The sequence below is a fragment of the Nerophis ophidion genome, linkage group LG25, assembly GCF_033978795.1.
Source record: "Nerophis ophidion isolate RoL-2023_Sa linkage group LG25, RoL_Noph_v1.0, whole genome shotgun sequence".
In the NCBI taxonomy this organism is placed as follows: Eukaryota; Metazoa; Chordata; class Actinopteri; order Syngnathiformes; family Syngnathidae; genus Nerophis; species Nerophis ophidion.
The window spans coordinates 16,235,437-16,248,069 of record NC_084635.1 but is presented as its reverse complement, the minus strand read 5'-3'; the positions used below and the strand labels follow the sequence as shown (position 1 = coordinate 16,248,069).

The window sequence follows — 12,633 nt, the reverse complement described above, 5'->3', positions numbered from 1 at the left end:
ACGCCAAAAAAACGGAAATGCTGATTATCGGTCCTGCTAGACACTGAACTCTATTTAATAATACAACTCTAACATTTGACAACCAAACAATTAAACAAGGCGACACGGTAAAGAATCTGGGTATTATCTTCGACCCAACTCTCTCCTTTGAGGCACACATTAAAAGCGTTACTAAAACGGCCTTCTTTCATCTCCGTAATATCGCTAAAATTCGCTCCATTTTGTCCACTAAAGACGCTGAGATCATTATCCATGCGTTTGTTACGTCTCGTCTCGATTACTGTAACGTATTATTTTCGGGTCTCCCCATGTCTAGCATTAAAAGATTACAGTTGGTACAAAATGCGGCTGCTAGACTTTTGACAAGAACAAGAAAGTTTGATCATATTACGCCTGTACTGGCTCACCTGCACTGGCTTCCTGTGCACTTAAGATGTGACTTTAAGGTTTTACTACTTACGTATAAAATACTACACGGTCTAGCTCCATCCTATCTTGCCGATTGTATTGTACCATATGTCCCGGCAAGAAATCTGCGTTCAAAGGACTCCGGCTTATTAGTGATTCCCAAAGCCCAAAAAAAGTCTGCGGGCTATAGAGCGTTTTCCGTTCGGGCTCCAGTACTCTGGAATGCCCTCCCGGTAACAGTTCGAGATGCCACCTCAGTAGAAGCATTTAAGTCTCACCTTAAAACTCATTTGTATACTCTAGCCTTTAAATAGACTCCCTTTTTAGACCAGTTTATCTGCCGTTTCTTTTCTTTTTCTTCTATATCCCACTCTCCCTCGTGGAGGGGGTCCGGTCCGATCCGGTGGCCATGTACCGCTTGCCTGTGTATCGGCTGGGGACATCTCTGCGCTGCTGATCCGCCTCCGCTTGGGATGGTTTCCTGCTGGCTCCCCTATGAATGGGACTCTAGCTGCTGTGTTGCATCCGCTTTGGACTGGACTCTCGCGACTGTGTTGGATCCATTATGGATTGAACTTTCACAGTATCATGTTAGACCCGCTCGACATCCATTGCTTTCCTCCTCTCCAAGGTTCTCATAGTCATCATTGTCACCGACGTCCCACTGGGTCATTATTGTCACCGATGTCCCACTGGGTGTGAGTTTTCCTTGCCCTTATGTGGGCCTACCGAGGATGTCGTAGTGGTTTGTGCAGCCCTTTGAGACACTAGTGATTTAGGGCTATATAAGTAAACATTGATTGATTGATTGATACAAAATGCAAAGCTTTTGGCTATGGAATCAATTCCAATTTGTTCTGTAAAGCAGTGTTTTTCAAGCTTTTTCGAGCAAAGGCACTGTGACGGGTCTCCAGCCGTCATCGTGTGGGTTGCAGTGCCGATCGATGCATGGTAGCAGGTTTGACTCTGATTTATTATTTCAATAACCATGTCTTGACAGCTGGTGGCGCCAATTTCTAGCTCGCCAGCTCTTTCTGCTCGTCGCGGCGCACCTTTCGGTGGCCGGTGGCTGCGTCTGCTGCGGGGGCTCATCTCGCTCTGGGTCGATCTCGTCGCTCTCGTGGTTGTTGCTGCCGGTTGTTCCTGCTCCTCCCTCTCCCCTTTTATGCTGCAGCAGAAGATGCAGGGATTGAGCACAGGTGTGTTGTGTACGCACCTGACTCTGATGGCTGTAGTGTTGCACCAGCCGTGCCCCGCCTCTCCGCTCTGCTGCATGCTCCGCCTCCTGGCCGCCATCTTGGGCAGGACCACCGTTTCCCCTTACCCGCTGTCTGCTCGTCGGCTCCGCCTCTCCACAGGCACATTTTTTGCGTTGAAAAAATCCGGAGGCACACCACCAGCAGAAATCATTAAAAAACGAAACTCAGTTGACAGTAAAAAGTCATTGCCGCCATTGTTGGATATGAATTTAAACCATAACCAACCATAGCTCTTGTCTCAAAGCATGTGTATTGTCACGGCCTGTCACATCACGCTGTTACTTATTTTTATTTTTTTTCTGTTTTCCTGTGTGTAGGTTTTAGTTCTTGTCTTGTGCTCCTATTGTGGTGGATTTTTCTCTTTTTTTGGTATTTTCCTGGTGTCACGCGTGAAGCGCATTGTGATGCACATTTTAGTTCTCCCCAGGGATGCAAAGGACACTCCGGACAACAACGTAAAGGTAAGATGATTTAATAACTAAGATGCAGTACAAAACGGACAGAAATAAACAAAAGAACAGCGTGCCGAACGGAACACACGGAAAGCTAATGCTAATACTAAGCACCGAGTCAGGAAACACAAGAACAACGTATAAGGGGATGGGTCAAATGCAGAGGACAAATTTCGCCACACCTAGTGTGTTTGTGACAATCATTGGTACTTTAAATGCCTACTGAAATTAGATTTTCTTATTTAAACGGGGATAGCAGTTCCATTCTATGTGTCATACTTGATCATTTTGCGATATTGCCATATTTTTGCTGAAAGGATTTAGTAGAGAACATCTACGATAAAGTTCGCAACTTTCGGTCCTAACAGAAAAGCCCTGCCTCTACCGGAAGTCGCAGACGATGACGTCACCCGTGTGATGGCTCCTCACATATTCACATTGTTTTTAATGGGAGCCTCCAACAAAAATTGCTATTCGGACCGAGAAAACGACAATTTCCCCATTAATTTGAGCGAGGATGAAAGATTTGTGTTTGAGGATATTGATAGCGACGGACTAGAAAAAAAAAAAAACGCGATTGCATTGGGACGGATTCTGATGTTTTTAGACACATTTACTAAGTTAATTCTGGGAAATCCCTTATCTTTCTATCGTGTTGCTAGTGTTTTAGTGAGTTAAGTAGTACCTGATAGTCGGATTGGTGTCTCCACGGGTGTCAGGGGAGTCGACGGCAGCTATGGACGGCACAAGCTCAGCTTTTCTCCAGTAAGAAGCGACTTTTTAACCACAATTTTCTCACCAAAACCTGCTGGTTGACATTTGGTAGGGATCTATGTTGGCTTGAACGCGCTCTGATCCATAGGAAAGTTTCACCTCCAGGATTTTTAAACAAGGAATCACCGTGTGTTTGTGTGGCTAAAGGCTAAAGCTTCCCAACTCCATCTTTCTACTTTGACTTCTCCAATATTAATTGAACAAATTGCAAAAGATTCAGCAACACAGATGTCCAAAATACTATATAATTATGCCGTTAAAGCAGACGACTTTTAGCTGTGTGTGTTTGTGCAGCGCTCATACTTCCTAAAAACCCGTGACGTCTTGCGTACACGTCATCATTACACAACGTTTCGAAGACGAATCTCCCGGGAATTTTAGAATTATAATTTAGTAAACTAAACCGGCCGTATTGGCATGTGTTGCAATGTTAATATTTCATCATTGATATATAAACTATCAGACTGCGTGGTGGGTAGTAGTGGGTTTCAGTAGGCCTTTAACTTTTAACTTTAACATGCCGAACGCACAGGAAGCTAAGGCTAACTCTTGGCAAACGGATTGGAACAAGGAACATACGTGATTGTTGCTTACCGCAAACAATGGACCAATACCGACTGACGGGAGAAGGCATTCTTGAATAAGAAAGTAATTACAACACAGGTGCGCGTCAGGAGCAAGTGGCAGGTGAAAACAATGAGTAACTATGGTACCAAACAGAGGTGTACAAACCAGAACCGAAAGAGTCCAAAACAAACAAAAAACAGAAAAAGACTTAAAAACCTAAATCAAAATATGATCCGGGCAGCGGATCATAACACCTGGAGCAGTTTCATGTCTTCCTTTCAGCGATAAGCCCCGCTTTGTTTTAGCAATCAAGAATATTTCAGTTGTTTTTATCCTTCTTTGTGGGGACATTGTTGATTGTCATGTCATGTTCGGATGTACATTGTGGACGCCGTCTTTGCTCCACAGTAAGTCTTTGCTGTCGTCCAGCATTCAATCAATCAATCAATGTTTACTTATATAGCCCTAAATCACTAGTGTCTCAAAGGGCTGCACAAACCACTACGACATCCTCGGTAGGCCCTCATAAGGGCAAGGAAAAAATTCACACCCAGTGGGACGTCGGTGACAATGATGACTATGAGAACCTTGGAGAGGAGGAAAGCAATGGATGTCGAGCGGGTCTAACATGATACTGTGAAAGTTCAATCCATAATGGATCCAACACAGTCGCAAGAGTCCAGTCCAAAGCGGATCCAACACAGCAGCGAGAGTCCCGTTCACAGCGGAGCCAGCAGGAAAACATCCCAAGCGGAGGCGGATCAGCAGCGCAGAGATGTCCCCAGCCGATACACAGACGAGCAGTACATGGCCACCGGATCGGACCGGACCCCCTCCACAAGGGAGAGTGGGACATAGGAGAAAAAGAAAAGAAACGGCAGATCAACTGGTCTAAAAAGGGAGTCTATTTAAAGGCTAGAGTATACAAATGAGTTTTAGGGTGAGACTTAAATGCTTCTACTGAGGTGGCATCTCGAACTTTTACCGGGAGGGCATTCCAGAGTACTGGAGCCCGAAATGAAAACGCTCTATAGCCCACAGACTTTTTTTGGGCTTTGGGAATCACTAATAAGTCGGAGTCCTTTGAACGCAGATTTCTTGCCGGGACATATGGTACAGCATTCTGTTTTTGTTTACTTTGTAGCCAGTTCGGTTTTAGTTTCGTTCTGCATAACCTTCCCTAAGCTTTAATGCCTTTTTCATAGGGGCACTCACCTTTTGTTAATTTTTGGTTTAAGCATTAAATACCTTTTCACCTGCACGCTGCATCCCGCTGTCTCTGACATCTACAAAGCGATTAGCTACCTGCTGCCACCTACTGATATGAAAGAGTATTACACGGTTACTCTGCCAAGCTGGAGACAGCTCCAACACTCAACAACAACACTTTATTTGCAGACTATAATTACTTGTTTGCAAAAAATATTTTTAACCCAAAAAGGGGAAATTCGCCTTTACCAGAACATTTGATGTAACATAGCACTCTATTTTTTATATGGATTTACGTCAACAAAGAAGCACAGAAAATGTCTTTATTCACGAAAACAACAACCACACTAAAATGTATTTGTCGTCGTCTCCTTCTGGTTGGGTGGGTGAATTACTCACGTCAGCTGATGTAAAAACTGTTTTTATTTGTCCATCAAGCACTTGCATGACACACGACTTTTCAGTCCTCCTTTGTTTCATGCTCTCCAAGTCTCTCTCCAAACTTCCCCTCTTGCCCCCCGGCCGCTCACTCTTAAAGACAACAGATGATTAGATTAACACGTACCACCTGTGAAATCTGCAAGCTGTGTCTCGCCGTCAGCACATGCCCCGCCCCTGCCCGATGGCTGCCGTCCTCAGCACCACGGACAGGGGCGGTGATTTTTACTCCGACAGACGGCGCTGGCCACACCCCATCCCACAGTAAACAACACACAATATATAACTATACACACTACTGCGTGGAAATAGTGAACAGCAAATCGATGATTGACGTGACAAGACTACACAGTTTATCACATTGAATTTTTATTAAACAGAGGTAACACATTCCAGTGAAAAGATTCAACAGTTTAATAAAATTGAATGGCTCTTTGAAAGGAACGGCTCCTCAAGATATAGCTCCCTTCAAAGAGCCATGAATCCCATCTCTTTAAGCTTTCTCGCTGACGTCACACTTGGCAACTTGCACTGCCTTTTTAACGGCACACACTCTGCTTTCATGAAACGTCTTTGAACTGCATATGCGAGATATTTTACATTTCTGACCTAATAACACCTTTGTGTCTTCCCGGTAGAACTGGAAGAAGTGGCATACGACCTGGGAGTCTGGACAGACCCGAATAAGTGGAGGAAAATGGATGGCTGTGGGGCCGACAGGTAACGCTCGATACTCAGTCGCTACAGGAAGACACGCTTTGATTTCATTGGATGTGTGAAGTGAAGCACTCCTTGCAACAACTTTAACTGCCAATGTAAACACTTGGCTCAGCTAAGCAAATCATTTGTACAAACAAGTAATTAGCAGCGTAGGAGTTCATATAAGAAGTAAAGGAGCTCCTATTGAACAGTGCGTATGTTTATGTTTACGTTCATCAAATTGTTGCTTCCTCCCACCAGTCAAAAACACAAACAGTATATTAGATTAATTGGAAGGGATGGAAGAAATCTGGCCGAGAGAAGGGCAATCAGCGGTATAATTTGTTGTAGTCATTTTTGTTATGCGGCCTACTGCAAGCATGGCACATTATCATGCACTGTCAGTAATATTGAGCTAAACACAGCAAACAGAAATATATATATTTTTTTCCAATCTCATATGTGAAAAATTCCATCACACATTCCTAGCTTATATATTTAAAATACTTAGCTTGCTTCTCTCACATTTATAGTATATTACTTTTTCACATTCAGCTTATTTCATGTCAAATGTAAAAAATCAATCTAAATGTTGAATCCAAAAGTTTAATCTAAATATATATAGAAATGTGAAATCTAAATATAGAATATACATATTTAACATGTATATTTAATACTTGACATGCATATGTATATTTAACATTAGTATTTATATTTAACATCCAGATTTGTATTTAACATTTATATTACGATTTAACATGTATATTCAATATTTAGGTTTAGATTTTACATTTAATATGTATTTTAAATTTCAACACTTTCATTTAACATGTGTATTTAACATTTACATTTAGTTTTAACATGTATATTTAACATTTACATGTAACATTAGTATTTATATTTAACATCTAGATTTGTATCTAACATTTGTAATCAGGTTTAACATGTAGATTGAATATTTAGATTTAGATTTAACATTTCATTTTTATATTCAGATTCAACCCTTTCATTCAACATGTGTATTTAACATTTACATTTAGTTTAAACATGCATATTTAACATTTAGATGTAACATTAGTATTTATATTTAACATCTAGATGTGTATTTAACAAATATATTTAGGATTAACATGTATATTCAATATTTAGATTTATATTTCACATTTAATTTTTATATTCAGATTCAACGCTTTCTTTTAACATGTGTATTTAACATTTACATTTAGTTTTAACATGTATATTTAACATTTAGATGTAACATTAGTATTTATATTTAACATATAGATCTGTATTTAACATTTATATTCAGGTTTAACATGTATATTCAATATTTAGATTTATATTTCACATTTAATTTGTATATTCAGATTCAACGCTTTTTTTAACATGTGTATTTAACATTTACATTTAGTTTAAACATGTATATTTAACATTTAGATGTAACATTAGTATTTATATTTAACATCTAGATCTGTATTTAACATTTATATTCAGGTTTAACATGTATATTCAATATTTAGATTTATATTTCACATTTAATTTGTATATTCAAATTCAACGCTTTCTTTTAACATGTGTATTCAACATTTAGATTTAGATTTAACATTTAGATGTAACATTAGTATTTAAATGTCACATCTAGAATTGTATTTAACATTTATATTCAGGTTTAACATTTGTATTCAATATTTAGATTTAGACTTAACATTCAATATGCATATTTAGATTCAACGCTTAGATTTAACATGTGTATTTAACATTTAGATTTAGATTTAACATTTAAATGTAACGTGTATTTAACATTTAGATTTACCATTAGTATTTATATTTAACATTTGGAGTCAACATGTATATTTAACATTTAGATCTACCATTAGTATTTATATTTAACATCTAGATTTGTATTTAACATTTATATTCAGGTTTAATATGTATATTCAACATTTAGATTTGGATGTAACATTTAATATGTATATTTAGATTCAACACTTAGATTCAACATGTACAGTATATTAAACATTTAGATTTCGATTCATGTAGTTGAAAATGGATGGATGGATGGAGTTCGATTCCACTTCCAACCTTTAGATTTAGTTTAGTCTTCATCTGAAGGGACATTGCACAGAGACCTTAAACTCAAGGACGGATATGTTCTGCACCAGATTATAGTTTAAAAGATAATTTCCAAAGACTATATAAATGGGACCCATTACCTCACTGCTTGGCACTCAGCATCAAGGGTTGGAATTGGGCGTTAAATCACCATAAATGATTCCCGGGTGCGGCACCGCTGCTGCTCACTGCTCCCCTCACCTCCCAGGGGGTGATACAAGGGTGATGGGTCAAATGCAAAGAATAATTTCGCCACACCTAGTATGTGTGTGACAATCATTGGTGCTTTAACTTTTTAAATGCCCTTTCATTGACACATATTTGTACAAAACAAAACCAGTGGAACTTGATGCCTGCAACATGTTACGAAAAAGCTGGCACTAGTGGCAAAAAGACTGAGAAAGTTGAGGAATGCTCATCAAACACTTATTTGGAAATTCCTACAGGTGAACGGGCTAATTGGGAACCGGTGGGTGCCATGATGGGGAATAGAAGCAGCTTCCATTAAATGCTCAGTCATTCACAAACAAGGATTCACAAACAACATTTCTCAACCAGCTATTCCAAGGAATTTCACAATCTACGGCCCGTAATATAATCAAAAGGTTCAGAGAATCTGGAGAAATCACTGCAAGTAAGCAATGATATTACAGACCTTCGATCCCTCAGGCGGTACTGTATAAGCAAGCAACATCAGTGTGTAAAGGGTATCACCACATTGGCTCAGGAACACTTCAGAAAACTTCTGTCAGTAACTAAAGTTTGTCGCTACATCTGTAAGTGCAAGTTAAAACTCTACTATGCAAAGTAAAACCCATTTCTCAACAACACCCAGAAACGCCGGCAGCTTCACTGGGCCCGAGCTCATCTAAGATGGACTGATGCAAAGTGGAAAAGTGTTTTTTGGTCTGACGAGTCCACATTTCAAATAGTTTTTGGAAACTGTGGACATTTTGTCTTCTAAAACAAAAAGGAAAAGAACCATCTGTATTGTTCGAGGCGCAAAGTTCAAAAGCCAGCATCTGTGATGGTATGGGGGTGCATTAGTGCCCAAGGCGTGGGTAACTTTCACATCTGTGAAGGCACCATTAATGCTGAATGGTACATACAGATTTTGGAACAACACATGGTCGCCCCTGCTTATTTCAGCAAGACAATGCCAAGCCACATTCAGCACGTGTTACAACAGTGTGGCTTAATAAAAAAAGAGTGCGGGTACTTTCCTGGCTCGCCTGCAGTCCAGACCTGTCTCCCATCGAAAATGTGTGGCGCATTATGAAGCGTAAAATACAACAGCAGAGACCCCGGATTGTTGAACGACTGAAGCTGTACATAAAACAAGAATGGGAAAGAATTCCACTTTGAAAACTTCAACAATTACTTTCCTCAGTTCCCAAACATTTATTGAGAGTTGTTAAAAGAAAAGGTGATGTAACACAGTGGTGAACATGCCTTTTCCCAACTACTTTGGCACCTGTTGCAGCCATGAAATTCTAAGTTAATTATTATTTGCAAAAAAAAAAAGTTTATGAGTTTGAACATCAAATATCTTGTCTTTGTAGTGCATTCAATTGGATATGGGTTTAAAAGGTTTTGCAAATCATTGTATTCCGTTTACATTTACATCTAACACAATTTCTCAACTCATATAGACATGGGGTTTTTAGAACAAAGTCATGGGAAATAAATTGTTCAATAATAGATCTATTTTTGTACAAAATAACAACTTCAACTGAACTAAAACATACATCTGCATACCTTCCTGTTACATCCTAACCATTCAAACATAGTACCGCCGCACTAAAACTGTGCACCACAGTACAAAAAAGTCAGGTAAAATATGCTATTAGATTCTTATCAGTGATGAGGCAGGAAGTGGCTGGGCAGTAAATTCTATATGAAACTCTCTGTCATTCATTTATTTACAGTTTAAATATGCTGATTTACACAAAACTGGGTCCCCCATGGACCATGGATCCCCACGCACAGCGCATGATCCGCATATAGGGTCCTGCTGGCCCCCTTCTTCATTACCATTTGCACATTTTGGAAAGGGGCAAGCGGAAGAAAATGGATGGATTAAAATTAAAATAAATATTTCCAGTTAATTATAGCTGAATATGGCACAAATAAGTAAAGACAAACTTGAATGTGTGTATGGTATGAAGTCGCCTCTATGTTTGACAGCAATGACCTAATAAAGCTTTTGATTCATCTTGAGAGCTCCTTTTATTTCAAAAAGGCAGACGTCTCCGCCGCCACACAAACATCCGCTGTGGGCAATTTTACACTTTTCATGAAAGCCCATTGAAATCACTCTCATGAGCCTGTCACATTACCTTGGCATTTCACCTCCAGCAACCATGACCCACTCCCCCAAACAACTGACCCTTTCATCCAATGCAAAACCCCCTGTCACTGTTCCCTCCCCGCCATGACCTTCTTTGACCCCCTCCTTCCTCTTCTTTGTGTCACACTTAAGCTACCATTTATTCTCCAAGCTATATCACTGTTAGCATCAAGTCATTGAAACAAAATCAGATGCATTGTAAACCTCGGTTTCTGTTAGTAAAAAAAAAAGAAAAAAATCTGAATTATGTCTAACGTCTGTACTAATACCACATCAAGATGATTTACTAAAGGTTTGTGTGTTTTAAAATACTTGCAAACTTGATAGCACACGCAAAGATGATCTACTAAGCTTATGTGCAGAGTTTTGCGTCTTTTAAATGAGGAAAATAGAGATTACATTTAGTGTGTCTGTCTTCATGGATGTGGAAAATATGTGCTGATACCCACAATACTGGGAGGAGATGCAAATATGATGATTTTGCACTTGCAATGTGATTCATCAAGATTGAAACTGTTCTGCGGCTGCTGTTAGACTTAGGCTATGTTTCCACTAAGCCAAATAACCCCTTGCGGAAGGGGGCGTGGCTTGAGGGCTTGCCGCGGAACGGGGTGTTGCCAGGACCGGCCTCGAAGACAGCGACATTTGCGTAGATGGCCCAGGTGGGCGTTGTTGTCTAATCTCCTGTCGCCTTTATTAGCAGCAGCCGTGATGAGACGAGTAGTTGGAGTTGGAGGTGCTGCTGGGCAGACGCAGAAAAGGCTCACACCTTGAGAACAAAATAAAACAACGTTATACCCTGAATTTCTGGGTGTGTGTGGTGGTCTAAAGAACCCACTGTTTTTTTCATCATTTATTCTCGACAAAAAACCTTCCGTAAAGGGAAAAAAAAATATACAACAGAATGACGGACAGAAATACCCATTTTTAACGTATATAGATTTATTTATTAAAGGTAAATCGAGCAAATTGGCTATTTCTGGCAATTTATTTAAGTGTGTATCAAACTGGTAGCCCTTCGCATTAATCAGTACCCAAGAAGTAGCTCTTGGTGACCCCTGCTCTACATGAACAGACGCTTGTGGAAATCACACGTGAATACCTTAAGAGAAAGAGATTGCAGCTATTTAGGATACAACACTTCTCAGACAACAAGAGAACTTTCGAATGTCCAGGTCAGCTGTGATTCTACTTACCGAAATACTTTGTCCTTTTGTCAAATCAATCCAATCCAATCCACTTTATTTATATAGCACATTCAAACAACAATAACGTTTCCCAAGTGCTGCACAGCCATGTTAAAGACAATATTAGAATAAACAATATTATGCTCCACCAATGACTGAATAAAAACAATAAATAAATAAATAAATATAAAACCAATATAAAAAATATAAAAACAAATATGATTAAAAACTATTTTAAAGGGTAAAATCAATTAAAACAGTAAAATAGAAATCAAAGTGTATAAAAAACACAGAGGACAGAGGACCACACAACTCATGTAGTGTTAAAAGCCAAAGAGTAAAAGTGAGTCTTAAGAAGAGACTTAAAACACTCCACTGTGGAAGCAGTTTGAACATGGAGGGGCAGAGTGTTCCAGAGCTTAGGGCCGACCACAGAGAAGGCCCTGTCTCCCCTGGTCTTAAGTCTGGTCTTGGGCACCACGAGCTGGAACTGGCTCTCGGACCTCAGAGCGCGTGCAGGAATGTAAATTTGGATGAGGTCCGAGATATATTGAGGTGTATTGAGGTCCATGTAAAGATTTAAAAACAAACAGCAATGTTTTAAAATCAATTCTAAAATGAACAGGGAGCCAGTGCTCAAAGGAGAGACAACGAGAATGCGGGCTACCGTGGATGTTATTAAATAAAGGTAGCGTGTGCGTTGTATTACCTGGCTGTCAAGGGAAGACTACGGAAAACAGCGATTGCTTTTGGACGGGCAAAGCAGACTGTATCAGTTATTGTCCGCCATGTATGTCGCGGAATCAACGTCTAGGTCTAGAATAAATAAAGTCACCAAAAATGAATGGACAATGAAGGTGAAGGCAAGAGAGTGAGAGTGTGTCCTGACTAGATATCTACAACCCGGGATAGATTTTTGTAAAACGTTCTTTGTCACATTGTGTACTTTCACCTGTTTACTATATAATTGATTAATTGATGATGGATCAGGTGTGATTCACTGCAATAGGGCCCTACAGCACATTGGATTCCAGTTCATTGAAATACCACAACACTGGATATTGTTCAGATAAGTACCTTTAATTTAAGAACTTCCACACAAAGCAACACTGGAGGTGACTATGACATGCGCACTTTCCATGCATGCGTACTAGGACGTGGTAGGGGGTCTTAAACGA

The 12,633-nt window shown here is 39.7% G+C and overlaps 1 protein-coding gene across 1 annotated transcript in view; it reads left to right on the top strand.

Moving 5' to 3' along the window:
* Nucleotides 1-6,015, top strand: part of LOC133543131 (transducin-like enhancer protein 3-B) — a 74,023-nt gene extending 68,008 nt beyond the window's left edge. The window contains exon 22 of the transcript XR_009804317.1: nt 5,746-6,015. The gene's annotated coding sequence lies outside the window, so the exon portion shown is untranslated. The remainder of the gene's footprint in view (nt 1-5,745) is intronic.
* Nucleotides 6,016-12,633: the final 6,618 nt, after the last annotated feature.